This window comes from Drosophila willistoni, unplaced genomic scaffold (assembly GCF_018902025.1).
Source record: "Drosophila willistoni isolate 14030-0811.24 unplaced genomic scaffold, UCI_dwil_1.1 Seg171, whole genome shotgun sequence".
NCBI lineage: Eukaryota > Metazoa > Arthropoda > Insecta > Diptera > Drosophilidae > Drosophila > Drosophila willistoni.
In genome coordinates this window covers 225586-252705 of record NW_025814133.1, presented here as the reverse complement: position 1 = coordinate 252705, position 27120 = coordinate 225586, and positions in this window count along the sequence as shown.

Genomic DNA, 27120 nt, shown 5'->3' with positions numbered 1-27120 from the left:
GTTGGGCAAGCGCAGAACTCAAATACAAAAGAGAAATATAAATATGAAATACGTACGTCTGTGCATTGCTCTGAAAAGTTCATGTACAGTAATTTTTGCCATAAATAAGGCAAATTAAAGGAAGGGGTAACAAAAAACCTTCAAAAGTGCTGCAGCTCTTCTAATTGGCAAATTTCGTCCCATATGAGGCACGCCTCTACCCACGGTGGTGGTGGGTTGCAGTTCACCTGAGCCAGCAGGGCCGCTCTTTGCTTCCTGAAGTGGACCAGATGGCCACACCGACGCTTGTACTAGGGGGATGGCTGTCAATTTTTTTTCCTGTTAACGATGACTTGCCAGCCTTGGACCATCCAGTGGACAGCCCTGCACTGAAGGTCCGCTTCAGGAAGCAACGAGGGGCCCTGCTGGCTCAGGTGAACAGCCCCCACTACCACTGTGGGCAGAGGCGTGCCGCATACGGGACAAAATTTGCAGATTAGAAGAGCTGCAGCACAAACAAAAGCAGTCAAAAAAGCAACAGCAGCAGATGCACCAATAAATAATTAAATAGAATTATTAAAAAAGAGTGCTAATTTGCAAGCAAGTAAGGGTAAGAGGCCCCTACAATAACCATACAAAATAATCCTATGAATAAAAAAAAAAACCAAAAACCAAAAATATATATTTATATTATGCGGGAAACACAAGGGTTAAAGGCTGAGGTAGGCGAACTTTTTTTTGTTAGTGGGTGCCATTTACCAAGAAGAAAGTTTTTCTGCCCTCCTACGAAACATTTGGTCTCTCGAGCCGGATACCAATTTTTCCAATTTTTCAAGCTAAGTAATTTTTTCCTAAGTTATAGGTATATGAGTACATGAACATGCCTCTAGCATTTATGGGTGCGGATATAATTGGATTTACATATGAAGATTGGATACTCTGTATGCAGGGTACGCGTAAGCACTTCAGCATCCAGATGCTATAGGTGCCTGGAGTTTGGCCACGTGGCGGCAGCTTGCAACAGCACTATTGACAGGACAAATTGGTGCCTAAGATGCGGCGGTAAGGACCACAAGGCGAAGGAATGCAGCAACGATTTCAATTGCTGTATATGCGAGTCAAGAGGGATTACCGAGCGTAAACACGTAGCAGGTAGTCAGCGGTGCCCCTCAAAAACACAGGCCGAGTCCACGAAGTCGTCTCGACCAAGACGAAATGTTTAGCTTTACCCAGCTAAACTTAAACCATTGCGAAGCTGCCCATGAGCTACTCAAGCAGAGGGTGCGAGAGACCAAATTCGATGCGGCTGTAGTCAGCAAACCTTTTCGCAGGAAAACCTCACCCAATCAGACGTAAAGCGCGTCAAGCAAGGCCGGTATCTGGTCATGTGGCAACCCGCCCACGCAGCTCCTTGCCAGGCTAGCTGGTGAGCATTTCGTAAGGGCACAGGTCAACGGGATATGGCTGTACAGCTGCTATTTGCCACCCATTCTGTGCCTCGCAGACTTCTGCAAGGCGCTAGACGAACTGACGACCGACGCAAGGATACACAGACCCACCATAAACGCTGGGGACTTCAATGCATGGACACAGGAATGGGGAAGCTCCTCCACAAAGGCGCGCGGCCGCGCTTTACTTGACGTTTTTGCCTCCCTAGACGTCGAACTATTGAACCAAGGCGCCCAAAACACGTTCAATCGGGCCGGTAGGGGATCCGTAATAGACCTCACATACGTAAGCAGTTGTCTTGCGAGAACATTAGCCTGGAAAGTGGATATCTGTTACACTGCGAGCGATCACGAGGCGATTTGTGTTACTATAGGACGTGCACCGGATAGACAGCAATAAGCGGCGCAGCCCTTCCCTGCTGACATGCCCTTCAGAGAAGACTCGCTGGACCCCAGGCGTTCTCTTCAATGCTGTCCCGGCAAAATCTCACAACAGCCACGGCGCAAGAAATGGCAAACGAAGTCTGCAGTATGATGGCAGCCGCCAGCACGGCAAGTATGGCGCAATCCAGACGCTTTAGAGGCCACCACAAGCCGGTATTCTGGTGGAACGGAGAAATCGGAGACCTGAGTAGATCCTGTATGGCCGCACGACGAAAATACCAACGAGCAAGGATGGATTCGGGCTGGACGCCGATTACAGCTTGCCTAGAAGTTCTTCTGCCAAAGCCGGGGAAGCCAACAGATGTCTCGCCTTCCTGTAGATCGATATGTCTGGTGGATTCGCAACCAGATTACTACCCTCCACCTTCAGACTTAATGACCAGACTGCTAATAATGATTCAGTTATTGCAGATCTGTTTGCTAAATTCTTTCAGTCGACTTATTCTACTACTGTTTCGGATCCCACACCCTATCCCTTTTCAATCCCACATTTAAATTGTATGTTTTTTCCTAGTATTACTGAAGACTGTATTATCTCTAGCTTGTAATCTATGACGTCTTCCTTCGTTCCCGCTCCTGATAATATACATACTTGCATCCTTAAAATGTTTTCGATATCCTTATCTAAGCCTTTATCTCGGTTATTCTTTATATCGAGTGAGACTTGTAGCTTTCCCGATATTTGGAAGGAGTCTTTTATTATTCCGCTTTTTAAAAAGGGTAGCAAATCAGATGTTTCTAACTACCGTGGCATTGCCAAAGTTTCGGCAATACCAAAGCTGTTTGAGAAAATTATTACATCTTCCCTTCAACACCTATCCAGATCTACTATTTCTCCTTGTCAGCATGGATTCATGAAAGGTCGTTGGTCGCTTACTAACCTTTTAGAATTGACTACCCTTGTACACCATGGCTTCCGTAAAAAGTGTCAAACTGATGTTATTTATACTGACTTTAGTAAGGCTTTCGGTACGGTTGATCATTCTATGCCTCTCGCGAAACTTAACATCATGGGTTTTTCCCCGAAACTATTGGCTTGGTTAAAGTCGTATCTTATTGGCAGAACCCAAAAGGTGTCTTTTCGTTCCTCGATATCTAAAACTGTTCGAGTTACGTCAGGTGTACCCCGAAGCAGTCATCTGGGCCCACTGTTATTTACACTGTTTATAAATGATTTGCCTTTGGCCTTGGCTCATTCACGCGTGCTTATGTTTGCGGATGACGTCAAGATTTGTTATTCCTATAATGATCCTTCTTTCCAACAGTACTTGCAATCAGATCTCGATGCGTTCTGTGATTGGTGCCATGTTAATAAATTACACCTTAATGCCTCTAAGTGTTCTTTTATGACTTTCAGTCGTTTGTCTCCGTTCCTAGCTTATTACTCTATTAAGTCTGTTCTGTTAGATTGTGTACCATCGTTCAAAGACTTAGGCGTTATGTTTGACCCAAATTTTTCATTTAATATTGATATTTCTTCAATTGTCAATAGAGCATGCAGCCTTCTTGGCTTCATTAAACGTTGGGCCAGAGAATTTAATGATCCCTATGTAACAAAGGTTTTATACACTTCGTTAGTTTGCCCTACTCTCGGATATTGCTCGCCAGTGTGAAATCCGCAATATGATGATCACCAGCGTAGTATTGAATCGGTACAGAAGCAATTTCTTAAGTTTGCGTTACGCAGTCCTAATTGGGACCCGAGTCTTCGCCTACCTTCTTATTCTAGCAGACTTCTTCTTATTAATCTTTCTTCAATTTACAACCGTAGGCTCGTTTTTGGCATTCTCTTTCTCCATAAACTAGTCAACGGCGAAGTCATTTCTACTAATTTACTAGATACGCTATATTTTTGTGTTCCCTCACGTCGGACCAGAAACTTTTTTCCTATTCACCTTAGTAGATGTCTGACTAACTACTCTCTTCACGAACCTTTTCGTGTTCTTTGCCAATCTTTTAACAACCTTTCTCACCTAATTTCTCCTCATCTTTCTGTCACTTCTCTTCGCGCTATACTTTTTAATCATCTACAGCGAAACCAATAATAATATTCTGGACTTGGATTGGCTGCAACTCATCCCTGACCACATTGGCTGTGACTCGGGGCATGGCTGGCACCTTATGCAAATAAAACACCTCCACCGGGTCGGGGATGTTTAGTTGTGTATAAAGCTAAGCTATTTTTTTCAATTAATTACTATCTGTCTTTAGCTTAAGCTTTTTCGTCGACTGCTGTGTTAGTTGACGTAAATAAATAAATAAAAAAATAAATAAATAAATAAATAAAACCTGATGTTGCTAATGCATCGGTGTTTTCCACAAACTTTTCCATATTCAGGCGTGACTGCGTCTCGCGTAGGCGGTGGCGTTCTGATAGCTGTTGCTGCTGCTTTATCTTCTGAAATAATTCAATTTTCCAGTACCCAGGAGATTGAGTTTGTCGGTGTTAAAGTAAATTTGAATGTTTTTATTACTTGTTCCTATATTCCACCATTGTCAGACATGGTGGTATATTTTAATAACTTAGAGGCAATTCAGTTTGTCTCCTCTTTAGTTTCCAGTCAAGACATGCTCATAGTTGTAGGTGATTTGAATTTACCTGCTTTAGCATTGGTCACCAACAGATGAATGTACCATGTTGCTGCCCTCTATGTCACATGACTTTATTGATGGCCTTCTAAGCTTATCTTTATCCCAAGTCAATCCTGTCTTAAATTCTAATGGAAAATCGTTAGATCTTATTTTTGTATTGATCTTCTTATTGTGAAGTTTCTAGTATCGAACCATTTCTTCTTCCCGAAGACAAATTTCATCCTACATTAAATTTAAAACTTGATCTGCCCTTGCTATCACCATTACTTAATTTAAATGTGTTACCTCTAACTAGGTGCTTTCCTAAGACTGACTTTGCCAGCCTTAATGAAAATATTATAACTACCGAATGGTCTTATCTAAAAACGTAAGACCTCTGTACACCCATCTTTTTTTGTTCTTTCAAAATTTTCCGATATGTTTGCGAGTTTTTTCAAAAGAACTTATTCCTCAACGGAATATCGAGCAAGTCCATATCCTTATCATTTATAAAAGGCAAATTGCGTTTTCAATCCAGTGATAAATTAAAGTTATCTTCATAGTGAACTTAAACTAGTTACACCCGTTTACCTGGATGTGTTCTCAGGATCTGTGCAAACGCATTTTGTAAACCCATTTTAAAATTGTTTTTATTGTCTGTCGAATCTTTCTCATTTCCATCCATTTGGAATTCATCTCTATTCCTCTGCATAAAATGGCAAAGAGGTCGAAGCTTCTAACTATAGGGGTATTTCAAAATTATAACTTCGCAATTGCAACATTTTTGCAGCTCTATTGTATCACCATTCCAACATGGGTTTGTGAAACGTAGATCTACAACCACTAACCTTCTAGAATTTATCTCTATAATTTTCAAGGGGTTCAAAAATTCTAAACATACCCATGTCATATACACTGACTTCAGCAAAGCCTTTGATTCTGTTAAGCATACCCTATTACTTTATAAACCGAACGACATTGGGTGTTCACCCCTTTTCTTTTCTGGGGTTTGAGAACATTTAAAAAATAGAAAAGAGAAGGTACTTTTTAAGTCTTCTTTTTGAATTCCATTCCTGTGACATGTGGCTTAATAATAATCCTTAAGAACGTCTAAATAATATGAATGATTTGGGTGTTTAACACCCATATTTCCACCACGGTCACAAAGGCCATGAGTGTTCTCGGTTTCATTAAAAGGTGGTCATAAGAATGTGACCCCTATACAACTAAAGTTCTTTTTACTTCGCTTGTCCATTCTATCTTAAAGTATGGATCTTTCATTTGGTCACCTTAATATGAGTCGCTCCAGACTAGACTTGAATCCGTTCAAAAGCAATTCTTGCTTTTTGGTCTTCGTGGCTTAAGCTGGGATCGCAATTCAATTTGCCTTCATATTCTAGTAAATTTCTGTTGATTAACCTTTCTTCTTTAATTAACCGTAGAATTATGCTTGGTGTTATTTTTATGCACAAGCTCCTAAATGGTGATATTGACTCGCCTGAGTTATTGGCTCAGGTTAATCTGTTGGTACCATGTAGACGGAGTAGACATCCTATTATACCTTTAACCTTAAGTGTAATCAAGGACTTCTCACACTGTTTGTCCTACTTCCAAAGTGCATTTTTATCCAAAATACGATATAATACTTTGGCGATCCAGCTCCTCCTCGACTAGTCCCTTTAGAGCATATGGAATTCGTCGTGGAGATAGTCGCACTGGTGGCACTGTTGCATCAATGTTTAAGGTGACTTGCGGACTAGTATAACATCCAAGTTCTGTTGAGAATAAGTGTTCGAACTTATGAATGCCGTTGCTACAGATGCCTAGTGGGGCAAACCAGTTGCAACCCAGAAGGTCATTGCAACCGCTTTTAGTGACGATGACTGGTAAATTATCAATTTTACGACCGTTGTAATGAATTGATACATCAAAAAATCCTAGTATCTGGAATGGGTTGTGTTGGTAGTCACTAAACACCGGATATTAGTTGTAAGCCTTTGGCTTGGTTGTTAGCCAGATACGATCATAAGTGCGGCACATCATCATAGTTACGGCACAACCCGCACATTGTTCTCTTTTTTCGTTTATGTAGATGTTGAGGACGAAGTGATTTGATACTGTGGATAGCCTCATTAGTATGTCTCTAGCTTCTGAACGCGCTGCTGCAGCTTCACTAGTAGTTGCTCGCTCCAAAACTTTTTGCACTGTCAATTCAGTGTCTGTAAGAAAACTTCTCTGCAAGTTTTCATCCCTCATGCCGCATACAAAACGATCCCGCAGCATTCTGTCCAACGCTGCTCCAGATAGGTTCCGGATGTTGATCACGTTTTTGAAAACGATGAAATGCAGGGATTTCCGATGGACAAAGATGGTCACTTGGAATCTTCTCGATTTGGTCTAACGGTAATGTACTGACCTGGTTAGGAAACGCCAATGATATCAAAAGATCGTAGACTGGTGCTCCGACCTGTGTGAGGAAAGATGCCCTTTTGCGACCTTTGTCTTTGAAATCATTGACAAGCAGGAACAATTTAAATTTGAATCGCTCATGCAGAGCAAAGTTAGTTGCGCAAGTAGAAAGTATAAGCGGTGTCTAATTGCGGTTCCTTCCAGATGGAACAGAAATATTAATTTGGTTCAACAGCTCGGAAGAGTCAATCTCAACATTCAAAATTTTGTAAAGAAGAGTTACACCAAGCATAATTTTACGATTAGTTAAAGAAGGAAGGATAGGATAAAACTCATATTGAGGAGACCAAACACAAGACCCACACTCCAATATGGGGCGGACTAAAGAAGTATAGTCTATTTTGGTTGTATATGGATCATTGAACTCCTTCGACCAGCTTTATAAAGTCAATAACATTCTTAGCATTACTAACAGTGGTCGATATATGCTGACTAAAACTAAGTTTGTGGTCTATTAATATCCCCAATTCTTTTACAACCAAAGAAGTATTATTAATTCTTTCTAACGGGAAATTATTTAAGAAGTAACTTGTTAATTAGGGAGAACCTCTATAAAAAGACTTAATTTTGCGCTTAGAACAGTTTAGCGATAAGAAGTTAGCTCTACACCACCCCTGAAAAGCATTCAGGTCAGCTTGCAGGGTATGGCATGAGAGAGAGTCTACGATGCGATTAGCGATTTTTACATCATCGGCATACATAAGAACTCTGGAATTAAAAATAACGGTGGGGAGATCATCATTAAAAATAGTGAATAGTAATGGGCCAAGGTGACTTCCCTGTGGGACTCCCGATTCAACACAAATGATGTTAGAAAGAAAGGACCTAAAAAGAGCCCTCTGCCTCCTGTTGTTTAGATATTGTGAAATCCATTTAGGCAGAGCATCCGGAAAACCAACTAAATTCAGCTTATGTAATAGTAAGGCATGGTTTACCGAATCGAAAGCCTTACTGAAATCCGTATATATGACATAAGTTTGCTTTTGTTTCTTAAAACCTTGGATTACAAAGGATGTAAACTGTAAAAGATTAGTTGTGGTAGACCTATTCTTGACAAACCCATGCTGGTATGGCGAAAAAATAGATTAACATAAATGCTGTATTTGAGACGTCATTAGTTTCTAAAATAATTTAGGTATCGCTAACAATTTAGAAATTCCTCTGTAGTGTAGTGTAGCAAGTAGGTTGGTCATTCCGATTTTGGCGGAATGTAAGAACAGGTAACAAAAATGGGAAAACGAAGAAAAGATACTGATACTGCATATAAATTTGATACTACTTGACAGGTATCGTTATTAGACCCGATGATAGTGCGGAATCTACTGCAATAAGAGCTCCACCATACGATCAGAACAATTTCGTCTACAAATATTGAAATTAGAGGGTAAAACTGTGGCATCAAAAACGTCAGGTTTGAACCAAGTCTCAGTAAAGACAATTAGGTCAAAATCAAAAGACAGACTATCTACAAAGAGCATAGTAAGATTAGTATTAAGGCCTCTGACAGTCTGATAGCCGACATAGAAAGAAGTTGTTAGTTTTTTGATAGAGTAGAAGAAGGAATAGATAAGAAAGGAGTGGGAAAAGGTAGGGAAGAAAGAGGTATATATGGTGAAGGAATCCTTGTTTAGCCCCGTGTCTTCGTTTTTCTGAATGTAAACTCCTTCTCTCAATTATTTTTGGCCAGAAGCTAGAACTAAAAATACTGTCAAAAAACTCAATTGGAACACTGATTTTAAAAGATAACATTTCTCTAAAATATGAGAACTTAAACTTTTTTACCGATATATTGAAGACATTTAGTTTATCCCGAATGTGGGCCATGAAATCATCCGATGTAACATCAGGAAGAAGGAAAACTGGTGGACAGACTCACCAGGTTATCCTTTGTTTGCCGCATGAAAAGTTCAATTTCATCTTCCACGACCCGGCATGACTCACATCCCCACACAGCTAGAAATCACAATAACAAAAACACTGCAGCAAGAACTCAAAGAAATTGCAAGACAACAACAAATGAGCGTTGCTTGTGATTTACAAGAAAGAAAAAAATGAGATAAAGGTGGGAGAGAGAGGAAGAAAAGAAAAAACCAACAAAGGTTATTAGAAAAGCAAGAAACAAAGATTTAGTTGTTAAAATTATTAACACAAACACACAAAAACGCAATGAGAGGTATGGCTTTGTAATTTCGTTTGATGTTATATCCTTAACATTTTTTTGAGCTTCTTGGGAAAATCGAATTTTTAAATCATCAATAATATTTTCCAGAAGAGGAATAAACATGTAGACTCGAAAGTAATCTTAGACGTGTCGTGACTTTCACGTCTCATTTGTCTACCTGTTGTTCTTGGTTTCTTTACTCCTATGTTCAGTTCTTCAGCGAATTTTTCTGCATCTGTGTATATTTGTTTAAACTTATCGACCTGATCTGTTAGTTGAAGTTGTTAAACCAATTCTTGTCAAGAATAAAACATTATTCAAACAAAAGAGCCCAATGATGAAGTCGAATGAGCTAATAGCAGCAATAAGTAGTGTTGCTTATTGGCTGTTTCTTTGTTGTTCTATTTACCCACTTTTGTTAACGCCTTAAAAATTTTCTGCAAATCCATTACAAGCTGAAGTATAGAATCATGTCGTACGACACATCTTGTATCGCATAAACTTTTAAGTTTGTGTCAAGGAATTTGAATAACTGGTAGAATTTCGTCAGCTATCCTATGATGTTGGAAACTTTTTGAATTGATCTCATTCCATCAGACTACTGTTGAGCTGGTTAGAGAAGTGAGGAACCATAGCAGCGTTATTCGATTCTTTTTTGATTTAAATCATAGCTTCACATTTTTCTGAAATTAATCAAAAATTTGTTTGAGCAGGCTTCAGGTCAATCTTACTGATTTATTGTAAGACTTTAAATCATAGGCAGCACAAAAGGTGAGCAGGTTGTCTGTATAGCTATTTCAAGAACCACCAAGTTCTATCATCAGCAGACTTCGCTAAAGAATCCACAATTGTAATGGCCATACCATATCTTCAACACTAAAACTAGTTGGGAATTACATTGCCAACTAAATGAAGCGAAAAAAGAACGGCAAAGCTTGCAACTGCAGATTCCACCTTTTTTGTGTGCATACCCATGGGCGCCAGCTGAATTAGTGTAAAGGGCTTCGCCTTAACCAACTAATCGTCGCGCCCAAATATTTTGTAATAGTATATTGTACTATATGCAAAAAAGAGGGTTTTTACAGCAAGTGTAAAACGGCGGGCCTTCCGTTTTTGGTATTTGTCTAGATTTCGACCTTATTGAAGTTAATCAAAAATTTGTTTGAGCAGGCTTCAGGTCAATCTTACTGATTTATTGTAAGACTTTAAATCATAGGCAGCACAAAAGGTGAGCAGGTTGTCTGTATAGCTATTTCAAGAACCACCAAGTTCTATCATCAGCAGACTTCGCTAAAGAATCCACAATTGTAATGGCCATACCATATCTTCAACACTAAAACTAGTTGGGAATTACATTGCCAACTAAATGAAGCGAAAAAAGAACGGCAAAGCTTGCAACTGCAGATTCCACCTTTTTTGTGTGCATACCCATGGGCGCCAGCTGAATTAGTGTAAAGGGCTTCGCCTTAACCAACTAATCGTCGCGCCCAAATATTTTGTAATAGTATATTGTACTATATGCAAAAAAGAGGGTTTTTACAGCAAGTGTAAAACGGCGGGCCTTCCGTTTTTGGTATTTGTCTAGATTTCGACCTTATTGAAGTTAATCAAAAATTTGTTTGAGCAGGCTTCAGGTCAATCTTACTGATTTATTGTAAGACTTTAAATCATAGGCAGCACAAAAGGTGAGCAGGTTGTCTGTATAGCTATTTCAAGAACCACCAAGTTCTATCATCAGCAGACTTCGCTAAAGAATCCACAATTGTAATGGCCATACCATATCTTCAACACTAAAACTAGTTGGGAATTACATTGCCAACTAAATGAAGCGAAAAAAGAACGGCAAAGCTTGCAACTGCAGATTCCACCTTTTTTGTGTGCATACCCATGGGCGCCAGCTGAATTAGTGTAAAGGGCTTCGCCTTAACCAACTAATCGTCGCGCCCAAATATTTTGTAATAGTATATTGTACTATATGCAAAAAAGAGGGTTTTTACAGCAAGTGTAAAACGGCGGGCCTTCCGTTTTTGGTATTTGTCTAGATTTCGACCTTATTGAAGTTAATCAAAAATTTGTTTGAGCAGGCTTCAGGTCAATCTTACTGATTTATTGTAAGACTTTAAATCATAGGCAGCACAAAAGGTGAGCAGGTTGTCTGTATAGCTATTTCAAGAACCACCAAGTTCTATCATCAGCAGACTTCGCTAAAGAATCCACAATTGTAATGGCCATACCATATCTTCAACACTAAAACTAGTTGGGAATTACATTGCCAACTAAATGAAGCGAAAAAAGAATGGGTATGCACACAAAAAAGGTGGAATCTGCAGTTGCAAGCTTTGCCGTTCTTTTTTCGCTTCATTTAGTTGGCAATGTAATTCCCAACTAGTTTTAGTGTTGAAGATATGGTATGGCCATTACAATTGTGGATTCTTTAGCGAAGTCTGCTGATGATAGAACTTGGTGGTTCTTGAAATAGCTATACAGACAACCTGCTCACCTTTTGTGCTGCCTATGATTTAAAGTCTTACAATAAATCAGTAAGATTGACCTGAAGCCTGCTCAAACAAATTTTTGATTAACTTCAATAAGGTCGAAATCTAGACAAATACCAAAAACGGAAGGCCCGCCGTTTTACACTTGCTGTAAAAACCCTCTTTTTTGCATATAGTACAATATACTATTACAAAATATTTGGGCGCGACGATTAGTTGGTTAAGGCGAAGCCCTTTACACTAATTCAGCTGGCGCCCATGGGTATGCACACAAAAAAGGTGGAATCTGCAGTTGCAAGCTTTGCCGTTCTTTTTTCGCTTCATTTAGTTGGCAATGTAATTCCCAACTAGTTTTAGTGTTGAAGATATGGTATGGCCATTACAATTGTGGATTCTTTAGCGAAGTCTGCTGATGATAGAACTTGGTGGTTCTTGAAATAGCTATACAGACAACCTGCTCACCTTTTGTGCTGCCTATGATTTAAAGTCTTACAATAAATCAGTAAGATTGACCTGAAGCCTGCTCAAACAAATTTTTGATTAACTTCAATAAGGTCGAAATCTAGACAAATACCAAAAACGGAAGGCCCGCCGTTTTACACTTGCTGTAAAAACCCTCTTTTTTGCATATAGTACAATATACTATTACAAAATATTTGGGCGCGACGATTAGTTGGTTAAGGCGAAGCCCTTTACACTAATTCAGCTGGCGCCCATGGGTATGCACACAAAAAAGGTGGAATCTGCAGTTGCAAGCTTTGCCGTTCTTTTTTCGCTTCATTTAGTTGGCAATGTAATTCCCAACTAGTTTTAGTGTTGAAGATATGGTATGGCCATTACAATTGTGGATTCTTTAGCGAAGTCTGCTGATGATAGAACTTGGTGGTTCTTGAAATAGCTATACAGACAACCTGCTCACCTTTTGTGCTGCCTATGATTTAAAGTCTTACAATAAATCAGTAAGATTGACCTGAAGCCTGCTCAAACAAATTTTTGATTAACTTCAATAAGGTCGAAATCTAGACAAATTTTTCTGAAATGTTTATAACACACGCATCAGCCTCAATCGAGATTTAGCGTCTACATTATCGTCTTCTGAATCTTCAATATTTTCATCATTAATTTTACCCTCTTTTTCAGCGTGTTCACTTCCTTAATAAATCATACCTTCTTCATCGATAAATCAATTTTAAACATTTAGAAAGCGTCAGATAAAGAATTCCCTAAGCTTCAAAATTAATGTTTGCCAAGAGTGATGGATGTCTGTGGAACTATAATATTCAAGGTCAAAGTCAAAAAACATTTCCAAGCATGTGTTTCCTTTAAAAATGGAATGAACCCCGTTTTTTTCATTCTCAAATGGATTTTTTAATTGTTTTAAACGACTGTGTATTGTTAATGTTTTAAATCAATTTTCTAACATAATTACAAAAAATAAAATATATATTTTTTTTGGAATTTTATTAGGTTAATTTTGAAAATTTCCTATTGATGGCTGATTTTCTTCAAAATAATTTTCAATATTTACATCAATATTGAATAAACTCAACATTTCGGGACTATAGTTGCTAGTTTCCAACCCCCTTCGTGATCGCACGTGTGTCAGCGATGCAATAAATGGACTCAAAGGAAGGCTGCCATCGTGTTGAAAAAGTGTTTATTTTGTATACACGAGAAGTCTTGAAAATCCTATGTACAGTCGGTAAAATTTTGTTTGCGGATACAATTGAATCAAAAGTTCAGCAGTTTTTGAAGTATTTTCGGCAAATTTCGGTTTCGATTGCCCCGTCTCCTGTCTGGCAGCAGTATAGCATAGTGATCATCAGCTCCCAACAGCATATCAATTTTTCCTGGTTTATTAAATGTTGGGTCCGCTAATTGAATGTTGTCTGGTAATGTGACTTTCTGCGTTATTTGTTCTGTGGGTTGGTCACCTATTATGTGTGGCAATACAAATGCCTCAACTAGCATTGCGAACTTGTTGTATCTTGACCTTACAACTAAGCTTATTCGCGCCTTGCTTATCTGTGGTTGACCACCCACTCAATTTATGTGCACATGAGTCTCGCTAATTTTTAACGATAATTTCTCTACCAGTTTCTCTGAGACGAGATTTACTTGTGAGCCGCTATCCAGGAGTGCTCGAAATTCTCCTTTCTTTTCATTGATCCCTTTTACCACTACCTTGGCCGTTACCAACAGGGTGTATTTTCTGCCAATTCCATATGCAGATGCTGCAGCAGCAATTTGGTTGCCTGTTTCTAAATGCAACATTTTTTGCCATATGGTCCGGCTTGAAGCAATTGACACACAACTTGTGTCTCTGCACCCAATTAAGCCGCTCTGCTGCGGATTTGATTTTGAATTTTTTACATTGGAAGAGTTTGTGCTTTGCTCTTTCGCAGAAAGCACACAAGGTACTGTTTGTCCCAGATGCTGTTCCGCATGTCGTCCTTGGATTTGGTATTTCAATGCCGCGATTTTCGTTTCTTGGTTTCTAATCTCTAATGTTAGGAAGCGCTGTTCCAAGAAGGATAGGAAGTCCTTTAATTCCTGCAGATCCCTTGTGTTGGAAAAAGATTGCTCATATAGTGAGTGGTTGAATCTATCCAATTTTCTTGTCATATGAAACATTATGACAGCATCTGACGATTCCATATTGACGCCTACATTTTTTAAGGCTTGCAACGATTCAAAAATGTTATCATGCTAATTCTTTATAGAAGCTGCATCATTTCCCACATTTGGGTGATCAAACAGCTTTGCCAGTATGGCTGTTACTAGAACTCGTTTGTTATTAAAACGTTCCTGCAACACTGACCGAGCAGTGTTGTAATTGGCTTCTGTCAATTCCAGGTGCCGTATCAATCTCTCTGCTTCTCCAGAAAGGTTTGATTTTAAGTACCACATTTTCTCTATCGTGGATACATTTGACACATGAACCACCTTTTTATAGATGTCATGAAATTGTTGCCATTTCAGATAATCCCCATCAAATTTTGTAATGGGAATTTTGGGTAGTTGAAATGATTATATCGATTGCAATACAGGCGGTGATTGTATCACTACATTTTCTGCTGGTGCCACACAGAATTTCAGCATTGTATTTTCTGCGGCCACAAACGTTCTATATTATATCCGGCTTCGGTTGGATTTTCAGCTAGCCGATGAATCTCATAATGGATTTCTTCAATTTAAATCCATAATTTGTCAACTACCGATTTGTAATTCATTTTTTCTTCAGGCACAATTTGTCTTAATGTCCTGGACAACGAATCCAGCAGAGCACTTTTCCTCTCGTTGGCGAGCTTGTCTCTCTAGTTTTATCTTTGCCAAATGGTCCCTCCAACTATATTAGTTACAACCGCTTTCATTTTGCTGAAATAGTCCGTTACAAAGTAGTCATCTTCAGTTTGCACGTTATTTAATTTGTCCATCAACTCCTGATGACTTTTCTCGAAGTTCTCCCACATGTATTCCAGGAGTTCAAGTTTCTCCTCGAAATAAGATGGCTTTGTTTTCCTGGCGAAAGAATCTTTTTTGGTATTCCGAATGATGGCCTGGATTGCCTCTTCTCGTTGTGTCTGCTGCTTATAAAACTCCTCCATGTTCTTTTAAATTCTTATGTAATTGCTTATATGTACTAGTACTTGACCCGATGGGAGTTTATTTATTTTGTCAAAGACAGACTCCGACTCGTTCCTAAAATTGGTGAAGTGTAGCACAAATAAGAATAAGAAATAAATCGAAGTCGGCTTTTGATTAGTGTTTTAACAATAGTTTATTTTTATTTACAATATACCTATTCTTTTACACTGATAAATGCCACGACAGTGGAACCAATTTTTTTGAGTTTCTTTGTTTCAAAAATTGCTGACCAATGCCAAACTATACACTCGTGCGTACTACCTGGGTTACTGACCGAGTTAACTAGGTCAGATATTGCTGACGCCAGGGAATGCAACAGAGTTTATGAGTTGATCAAACTTTATTTTATATAAAAAAAACTTTTTATGATTTGGTCGCCTCGTTGACACAAATCGTTGTTAAATGTTTTTGACAAAGTGATCGCCTAGTTGATCAACTTTTATTCAATGGGTATGCACTGCTACCCCTGCGGAAAACCAACTCCTAGTTTTCCAATAAATTGTTTTTATTCGCCAAGGTGGCTACGCAATGATTGCCAAGTTAATCAATTACGATGTTTTTCGTCGGAACCCCAGATTGTGCCCTCGCTTAGGATTGATCTGTGTCCAAAGCGTGCAAAGAAAGTAGTCGCCTAGTTGACCAGTTTCCTTTTTGTTGAGAGATTGGTCGCCTGAGTTGACCAAATGTTCTCGCTTGATGACGGTTTCACCAAGTCTGTTACTCTTTCAACTTGGAGCCGCCAATGTTGGAGTCACCAAAATGTTCAATGAAAGACGTTAGTATTTCTTGAATTTATTAAATGTTTATTTATTTATATGTAAATGGGCACTAGCACATAAACCAGTGACTAAAAGTTGTCGCAACCAACACATAAATTGGGTGGACTTCGGAGTGAGATTACAAAGGTAAAGATGGGGGCCAAAGATACAGCTTTGCACACCCAATGTAGCTGCAATTGGTATCTGATCTTACTAAGAATAATGCATTTCTTTTATAGTACAAATAGCGAGCTCACCAGTGCATAGTTCGACATAGTGTTAGGTCAGCAAAATACGTCTTTATTGATATTAGCTAACCATAGCAGCTTAATAAACTATTGTTTACTGCTGACCATATCAGATCTAATTATGACTGATAACCCCACTTCTGTCCAAGCGGAGCTTAGTCCTCGCTCCTGGTTAAGCTAGTTTTTAGTTCCAGAACCTCAAATTTATATTGTGCATGCGCACTTTTTCTTTAGGAAAAAAAACAAGGAAAAATTCGTTTAGCTTGTAGCATGTAAAGTTGAATCTCACAAGGAGTGTTGAGCAGATGTTCGTTCATAGTGCTGGCCGAGTACGCGATAGGTTCGGCTAGGGTCAGGTCGGCTGGGAGTGGGTTATACGATAGAGATTAGTTACTCACATTCGATACAGACGTAAAATTTTAAATTCGCGTACTTAAGGACACCAAGGGATAACGGTACAGGTTTAGATGTGAAAGAAAGAAGGCCTGAGGAGACCAGAATTAAGAACACGTTAAACTATGTAGTATCAGGAGGCACATGGAGGCCTATCATGTGAACGCCCACCCTACCATGATCCTCGGGCCACGTCTGAATTGAGGATCCCTCCAGTATGTCTTACGGCCTCTTTTTATCTCTCAGTCGGTTGCATGGTTCCCCAAAATTTAACGATTATAGGGAGTTCATGTCAAGGAACAATAGTTTTAATAATTTCTAAACTTATGAACAAGGCAGGATTCATTTCCTAATTTAATTCATTCTTAATATCTCTTTCGGAAACAAACGAACTTAATATTATTCAGAATTAATGCAGTTAATAGGTAGCGGTCCCTAAAGTATGATTAATACGAAATTACCGGTTACTGATTACGGAATTTGTTCTTTTGGGCTATTCAAGCTTATCTTCATACTTTGAAATCTTAAACTAAATACTGGTCGAAAAATAAGTTTGGATCTTTTCCTCAATTTCATACTATATACGATGCAGCAATGCGGTTATCAAACATAATTATCTTACTCGTTATCTTGAGATTAGCTTACAAAAACCAAATTTAATCAAATTTACAAAAAATCGAATCATATCAAACTGATGCCGGGAGAGAAAAGGATAAAAATAACAACTAGACGGTTAAATTTCCTAATAAATTCAAGTATAGGCAATGGCACCAACGTCCAACATATTCAAAGGCTCCAAAAACGAATAACCCAAATCAATTAATAATTTTTCTTTTATGGTTTGACTTACAGTTTTAGTCCAGCGGCGAAAGATCTTTCGAAGCGGAGGCTGTTCAAAAATAGATAAGATGATTTAAGGTAGTCAGAAGCCTCTGATTTGGTTTGGGAGCACCCGTTTTCGATTAAGCACATTAACATTAACATTATTCGTATCCTCTCTCTCTCTGTGAACAAATAACTCTTATAAGTATTGGATGTCTAAGTATTACAAGAACATTGTCTTCGAACGTCCCTAGGTCATGCCAATGTGGTGCAACTGCTTCGTTGGGTACACGTGTAGTAAGACCTGAATTCCACGGATTCAAGTTTTTTTTAGGTTTTTTTTTTTCGTTTGGTTAAGTACTCGCGATAATCATTGGCAGGACCGAGAGGCTCGAATGCATAGACACAATTAACTTTGAAAGGGCTTTTAAACGCTTGCACCCATTCTGATTATTTTACGCTGCACTGCACAAAACCACGTGCTCTTTTTCGGAATGAGTCCGGTCAAAAATGGACAGAAAGGCACAGGTTAAAACTTCCTTCGCTCAAAGTTTCGTTAATTCATTGAGACTGAGTCCTCTTTCCTCAGTTGAAAAATCAGACTTGGCGGCCTACCACTCAGGGGTAATCTGCTACGTACTTGTGGTGCCAGTCCCTAGTAAGAACAGGTTAATAAGCTACACGTCAAACAATTATATATATATTTACCCTATGGAGAGCGACACCACAGCCACAAAAATTTTGGAATAATTTTATTCCGCTTGGAGCGGCGATAGCCAAAACGCCACAAAAAAAACGACACGGAATTAATTTCTGCGACAAATCACAGGCGCTCCGCGGATATTCTCTCCAATGCACTACCAGAAACTACACCAGAACCAAGTTGGGTGTTTTGGTGGGCAATCCTATGAAGGATGCAATTAAAAGGGTTATATTTTTTCTTGCACGTTACACGCGGTGGGTGCAGCAAAGATTGCCGTGAAGTTGGCAGCGAGGATTGTAGCACTCCGTCTCCTTTGGGAGTTGAGTTAAGAAAGAACGAGGCCACGCGTATTTTAATTTTTTAATTTTTCTTTCGCCAATATTCTTTAATCTAGGGCTGAGCTTTAAGCCGATATCTCACCGATCGATACGTGACGACTTACGTGAATACGTAAGATCATAAATTATCGATAACACTTGTGAGGAACATATATTTGACAATAATGTCCCACACAACAACATGTAAAATCAATACAATGTAAAAAGAAGGATGCATGATGCCCGGCAACATGTTGCCAAAGATCATGTTTAGCAACATGTTGCTGCAATTAAAACACGCAACATTTCGATACGACGCAACATGTTCGATCGGACCACATACGACCAACAGCAATTTCGTCACAGCGGGAAGATGCGTGGGAGGCAGAAAGCACAAAAATCAACGGCGGGAGAGCATAGGCACAAGAGAGCGGGCCCCGATGCTCCAATCACAAGAGGGCATGGACCGATTAAGAGAGGGCATGTATGGAGAGCTGAGAATGCAGCAATACAGTCGCAGCACACCGACACTATGCGTGTGATAATTGAGAGCAGGTACCGGTGGATGGAACGCGCTCTATGAGGCTGAACAATTAGAGAGACAAAGAACAGCCAAAGTGAGGGCAAAGCATGTTCAAAGGGGAATAATGGGGGGGGGGGGGGGGGGGGGCTGTGTGCATATCAAAGCAAAGCCGATATCGTCGATCAAGTTCGATAGGCAAAGGGGGGTATGTGCAAGCCGAAGAAAGGGGGAATGGGGTATTGGGGAAACCCTGTCTACGAGGCAAATAACATATGGATGACGTAGACAAATGATTTGAGTTAATATCGAATTAAATTAACTAAATCCAAATTAACAAGATTCCATATGATGCTCACATAAAGTAAACGGCCAAATAAACATAAAATCAATATGTTGCTCACATAAAGTGAACGGCCATATAGAAGAGCAAATATGCAAACAAATTCGAGAGAGCAAGCCCAAAAGGAGAAGGACATGCGACCAGAGCAGAAACTAGAAAAGGATGGAGGCCTGCATAGCAACAGAGGCACTATGTGGGCAAAGCAGAGCAACAAGGACAAGAGTCGATGGGCGCACAGCAGTCAAGAAAGTGGATGCGGCTGCGCCAAGGACTATTACGGGACTTTCACCACGCATGGCAACAGCATGGATGAAAGGATGGGCCGATGGAAATTTACCGGCTGTATAGCGGTATCACACCAAGTGATTCTGGAGGCCCAGGTTGCCTATATAAGGCGAGCAGCGAGTCAGGACATCATCAAGTCATCGAGTCAAGATCAAGCGATCAAGTCATCGAGTCCTGATCAGCAAGCGAAGCAACAAATATCTTTTGGCCTTACGAGTAACCTTAAGAATATTTGACGCCTAGCAATCTACAAGTGCGAGCAAGTCATCGAGTTATAAGGCCTTACGAGTAACCTTATAGCCTCATTATCTACATATAATTACAACAAGTGCACAGCCAATACAAACATCAACCCGAATCGGGGTAAAATCATATCTAAACATTTAACCAAAAGTCTAAAGCAGTTATATACATGAATTATTGTGTCACGATCTATATAAACATTTAACCAAAAACCCAAAATATATAAATAAACTCCAACATACATTTCTATATACATAAATAATTGTGTCGTGATTTCACTGGGGCACAAAATAAAATTTGTTGTGCCGAACCTCGCCCTAAAGATTGAAATTATCCTGAAGGCCAACTAATAGAGAAAAAGGATCGTTACAACTGGCGCCCAACGTGCTATACTAGTGAAAATTAAAACGAAAATAAATAAAAAGTGTATAAGAAATTCAAAATGGGTAGAAATTGGATCTATCACATGAAGAAGGAGGATCTGCTACAGACAGACCAAAGAATCGGAGTCAGCATAAACGGCACGGTAGAAGAGATGAGAAAACAACTTGTCGAATGGATAAACAACAACGAATCTGATCCGGAATGGAAAGAAGAGATAAGCCGATTGGAAAACAAGTTCACAAAAATGTCCAAGCAAAAACCAGGAAGAAGCACAGCACAGACAGGCGAGAATGGTGAGAGGAAGGAGGCCGAGGCATTCCATAAAATAAACATGGCTACTCTGACGATTCCCCCATTCGTACCACCAAGATGGGGAAGTGAAGGAGCACTGGACAAAACTGGAGAGAAGAGTAACCAAAGAAGACAAACAATTGAACCCACAAAAATGGCACAAAACACAGCAAGCAGGACTACCGAGTATGCCAAGGTGGCTAAACAAGTAAGAGAGTGGACGTTTAAGTTCGATGGCAACTCGAAACCGCTGGAATTTCTGGAACAAATAGAGTGGTCAGCGGATATGTACGGCATAGAACTGGATATGATACCAAGGGCGATGCCAGAACTGCTAAAAGACAGAGCTCTAAAATGGTATGTTGCGAACAATAAACAATGGCCGTCATGGAACGAATTTGCAGAATGCTTCAAGAGATACTTTTTGCCAAAGGGATTTTTCACCAAACTAGCCGATCAGGTCAAGGCACGCAAACAGGGCAACAATGAATGCTTTAAGGACTACATGGTAGAAATGCAGACAATGATGAGGCCTCTAAAGATTCCACAATTTGAGCAACTCGAAGTAATCCTTGAAAATTGCACACCAGACTTGCGAATATTTGTTCGGCCACACAACATCACAAATCTGGAGGCACTGATGCAACTAGCGGAGGAACATGAAATGCTGGAGAAGGAAAGAGCCGAATTTCGCCACAGAAATAACTCACGTAGAGATCACAGCAGTCAAGTAAATCACAGGGGGATAAACAATTACGGACCCCAAGAAACACAATGCAGAAGATGTCAGGATACCAGTACGCAAAACCAGAATCGAGCACATAACAACATACGAGAAGAAAGAGTCATGAATCCGAACCAGGCATGCCGGAGGTGCGGCGAGGCAGGACACTGGGCCGGCGAGTGCAACAATAATCAACTAATCTTCTGCTGGCAATGCGGAAAAATCGGAACACGAACGAAAGAATGCTGTTGGAGATCGGGAAACGGGCGTCGGTTTCAGCCTATGAGGTCGGAGCAGGAACCAAGCCAACCAACACCTCAAAATTGATAGGACAGCTAATAGAGGAGGAGGACCAACTGTCAGCAATGATAGAAGTAGCAGGTAGAAAGATCAAGGCGACCATAGACTCTGGAGCCACAAGCAACTTCATGAGCCGACAGATGGCGGAAACTTAGAGAAACAAAGGAGACCGAGAGACCACAAACAAGCAAGTATACATGGCAGACGGGAAGATCAAAAATATCAACGAGCAGTGGACAGGATACGTTTGATTCGGAAACAAAGAAATGAACATAACATTTCTCATCATGCCAGACGGAATAGATGCCTTAATCTTAGGATGGAATTTCTTAAGGCTGATGAACACCGAAATAGCATGCGGAGGCCACAGGATAAAAATTCCAACGGTAAAGAGGATGCAGGGCAGGGTAACCGAACGCATATCAATCATGGTGACACAGAAAGAAGAGCAAGCAGAAATACACACATTTCTAGAACACGAACTGATGGAGTTGGCGAAAATCAAGGGACCGTCAAAAGTAGGGGTACACAGGATCACAATGAAGGACGACATCCCGATAAAACAACGATATTATCCGAAAAACCCCAAGATGCAAGCGGAGATCAATGCGAAAGTCGATGATTTGCTGAATCTATGATGCATAGAACCATCACAGAGCCCATACAGTTCACCCATAGTAATGGTAAAGAAAAAGCAAACGGGCAAATGGAGATTATGCGTGGATTTTAGACAAATCAACGCAAAGTCGATAAAGGATGCACATCCGATGCCACGTATCGACTACATACTAAATCAATTGCGTGAGGCAAGGTTCATTAGCAGCTTGGACTTAAAGGACGTGTATTGGCAGATACCACTGGAGGACGGAAGTAGACCAATGACAGCATTTACAGTCCCAGGGAAAGGTTTATTCCAGTGGAAGGTAATGCCATTCGGTCTACACTCAGCGTCAGCAACGTTTCAACGAGCACTAGACCAAGTGATTGGCCCAGAGATGATGCCAAACGCGTTTGCATACCAAGACGACATAGTAATCGTGAGCAAAACAATAAAAGAACACAAACAACACCTGCAAGAAGTATTCAGAAGGCTAAAGGAGGCAAACCTAAGGATCAACTCAGAGAAGTGCCAGTTCTTCCGAAAGGAGCTAAAGTTCCTGGGGCACGTAGTGACAGAAAAAGGTATAGCCACGGACCCAGACAAAGTAGCAGCAATAGCCCAGCTAAAACCACCAACATGCGTGAAAGAACTACGCCAATACCTGGGTGTAGCATTATGGTACAGAAGATTCGTACCAGGATTCGCAGCCCTAACACATCCACTACATGCATTACTAAAAAAAAGAACCAGGTGGCACTGGAATGAAGAACATGAGGAAGCATTCAACGCAGTAAAAGAAAAGCTAACAAATGGACCAGTGTTAGCATGCCCGGACTTCACGAAACTATTTGTTCTTCAAACAGACGCAAGCAACATGGGACTAGGAGCAATCCTCATACAGAACACCGAAGAAGGCGAAAGGGTCCTATCATATCTGTCCAGAGAACTAAATTCGTCGGAGAAAAGTTATTCGGCAACCGAAAAAGAGTGTCTGGCGATAGTATGGGCCGTACGAAAACTGAGGCCATACCTGGAAGGATACCATTTCAAGGTAGTGACCGATCACATGGCACTGAAATGGCTGAACAGCATAGATAGTCCCACAGGCAGAATAGCAAGATGGGCATTGGAACTACAGCAGTACGACTTTGAAATATCATATCGGAAAGGCAATTTGAACATAGTAGCAGACGCCCTGTCGAGGCAACCAATGGAGAGATGCAATCGAATAACAGACAACGGCGCTAGACTACGACAAGCCAATAAGGAGTGTGAATGGATTCAGGAGATGGTGACTAAAATCAAGCAACAGCCACAGAAATATACAGACTATGTGATGGAAAACAGCCAACTATACAGAAACATACCACACAGAGCTGGACAAGAGGAAGTGGTGGCCTGGAAAATGTGTGTGCCAAAGAGCCTGCGACAACAAATAATAGAAGAAAACCACACGTCAGCGACGGCCGGGCATACGGGCAGTCGGCGAACAATTGCTAGGACCGCCGCAAGATACTACTGGCCGGGAATGCAAAGAGACATCAGAATCTTCGTCGGGAAATGCATGACATGTCTACAATTCAAACCCAATCAACAACAAGCAGCAAGGAAATTACTAACGCAAGTACCGGAGGAACCATGGGCAACAGTATACGCGGACTTCGTTGGACCATTGCCCAGATCAAAACACGGAAATTCGATGCTGCTGGTGATTATAGACCGTTTTTCGAAATGGACAGAAATCATACCCATGCGCAAGGCAACGGCGGAGAACTTAGTAAAGGCCTTCAGAGAAAGGATTTTAGCAAGATTCGGGGCACCAAAAATAGTGATAACGGATAATGGAGTCCAATTCACGAGCAGGATCTTCAGGAAAATGCTAGAAGGATGGGGAAGCAGCCACCAATTAACAGCGCCATATACGCCTCAGGAAAACCCAGCCGAAAGAGTAAATAGAACTGTCAAAACAATGATTGCCCAATATGCAGGAGACAACCAACGAAATTGGGACGAGTGCTGGCCGGAAATTACATTGGCGATAAATACAAGCCAATCTCAAGCAACTGGATTTACGCCAGCATATGTGGTGCAAGGCCGAGAACCTAGAATGCCGGGAGCCATATATGACAGCGTCACAAATGGCACAGGAAAGGAGCAGACAACAACAGAGGAAAAAGCTAACCAGATGAAAGAACTTTTCGAACTCATCAGAAGGAACATGGAGACTGCGGCACAAGATCAGGCACGGCATTATAACCTGAGACGGCGCGAATGGAGACCGGCGATTGGATCTACGGTATGGGCAAAAGAGCATCACCTGTGTAGTGACCGGATTTTAAACTTTCAAAAGGAAGAGAATTTTGTTTTTTTTTAAATTAACCGCGCTTTCATGAAGAGCAAATAACAGAACGGTTACACTGATACGATCATGGATAGAAGGCTCTGTCCGCAAATTCTTTGGCATAAGACGCGTGCTTAAGCTCAAATTTATTCTATTCTGTTCTGCCGAAGCGATAAGTTGCATAAATTATATAGTGATTTTTACTTAAAGAAATTTCAAGTCGTAATACCACGTGGTGGTGGACAATCCAAAAAAATAAAAAGTTAATTACCAGGCTATCTAGCCAGTATCGGTGCAAAAGTTGAAGACCAGTACAGTGTGAAACCTAACCGTTCGGTTAGTTTGTTGAAAGTGAAAGAGTCAAAAGGTGATATTTTTTTTTGTATAATTATGTGAGGTTATGATTCCCTGACCGGGTAAACTAAATTCATGTTTTCACAGTCCCAGCCGTGACCAAGTACCGAATATCCGTACTAGCGCTAAGAGTAAGCCTAGGCCTCGGAATTTCGTGGATGAAGCTTCCAAATTTGAGGGCGACGAACGCACCATGGTTCACATACGGTGACGTAAGGCGCTGAAGGAAGGCCGTAAATTAGGCAAAAACATAAAATCCTCATACACCGTCTTGAGAGGGAGCTGTCTAGGCTGCTAAAAATTATTCGTTGTCATATAATCACGTAAATACACTACCTCGCACCTGTCGCTCGTAGGCCGAACAAAAATATAATAATCGCCTAAGTAAATAAACCCCAAGGTGGTTAAGGAGAGTGTTAAATTGAGTCAGTATCTCTCATAATCTATAAAGATTCGCACTTTGTCATTCGATTGGAATCAATCATAACCTAACGTTCCTTAAGCAACGGACTTGAACCGAACAATTTAAATTTAGTTCATTTTTTTTGCTCATTATGAGTTTTAACCTTTTTTTTATAGTATTTAAGTAATCTCTAGTTAAGAATCCTACTTTAATTGTTTGTTCTAATGGAGCGATATGCGTATGGTAACCTACGGAGTATATTTCTTTGCCATTTATATAATTAATCTAAAACTTCTTTAAAAACCACACCACAGCCAATTCAACGTCATCTTGGGCCCAACGATTGCAACGAAAAAACTGTGAAGTAAGCCAAAGTCGTGAGTAAAGTGTTAATCCTTTAAAATTTATATATATATATATTATATTTGGAATATCTCCATATGGTTGGATCTAGCACATCCTTTTCTTTCTTTTATATTTAAGATGTTAGTAATTTAAGTCACTTTTGGATTTGAAAGAATGAAGTCAAAAAAAAATATGAAATTTTGCCAAACTTGTTAGAAAATAAGTTAAGAAAACCCCAAATTATGTTCGAAACCGAAATAATGGATTGAGTTACTCTAATATGGTCTGTCAAGTATCCTTGCTGAACTTTCATAAGATGTCATAAAAGAAATAAAACTACATTGTTTTGGGACAACCTTTGAATTAGAACAGTTGTCATGGTCGGGTGGGTAAAGAAGAGAGACTCATCACATCTAAGTTCTCTCCCATTCTTTATTTAGATTCATGTTTGTCTTCTTTCTTTAGGTCATGGTGAATTGGCACCTTAGCAATAGTAATAATAGTAACATCACCTTTAACTTTTAGTAGTTAGTTTAGTTTTCTTAACGCGCATTAAACGCGCTCATGATAAAGACTTATCCCCAACCTTAGTGCCTCTACTTCTAAAATGAAGTTCTTGTAAAAGAACCAAGTCCACCAACACTCGGGACTTTTAGATGTTAACTAGGTTGAGCGAGAACTATGAACCATAACCCATTCTGGTCACTACATATATTAATAATTGGCGCCCAACGTGGGGCCCGACCAACAAATCCATAAACAAACCACTTTTCAAACATTTGAGGAAAATTCTCAAATGATGGGTCGTCCCACAAAGCTCGAATAGTCCATCCATATTTACAAATTTTAGGAACAACTAAAGTTCCATTTGATTACAAGTTATTGTGCATATTCTAGAAAGTATTTTGGTATCGCGCACGAGTACGATCTTTGGAAATGCGATTGCAATTCCAGAATGAGGATTGGTCGACCAAGTGAGTTTCGTGATAGCCTAGCCTTAGATACATATTTCAGGAAATGCTATGGTAGTAAAAATTTGGTTTAGATAGGCATGGAGGATTTATTTTGGAATTACTATGTTCTGGAGAGTTTCGGATATAGTCCAGTCATTCAAGCTTGTCCACTTTCAAATCGGCAATACGCATATTAGATACAGTAAGACCAAAGAAGAAAACAAACATTCAGATCCAGATAAAGATTAGACATCTGTGAACAAGTTGAGCAAGAGGAAAGGCAGACCTTAGTAATATTGAGAAAAGTTTTTTTTATTTAGAAAAATTATTGGAACATACACATTTAAAATGTTTCGTAGTAATGAAAATATAGCCCAGCCGGCAATAGAAGATCCATTTTGCGGTATATGTAATGAAGTAATGAATGCGACGGATCTGATAGCAAACGCACCATGTAGACACAGATTTCACAAGGAATGTCTTCTGGAGCATCTGAAGACAACTGCAGCCTGTCCGACATGTGCGACTAGTTGTATTCCCGTACAACTAACATTTTCCAACAACACATTAGCAGCAG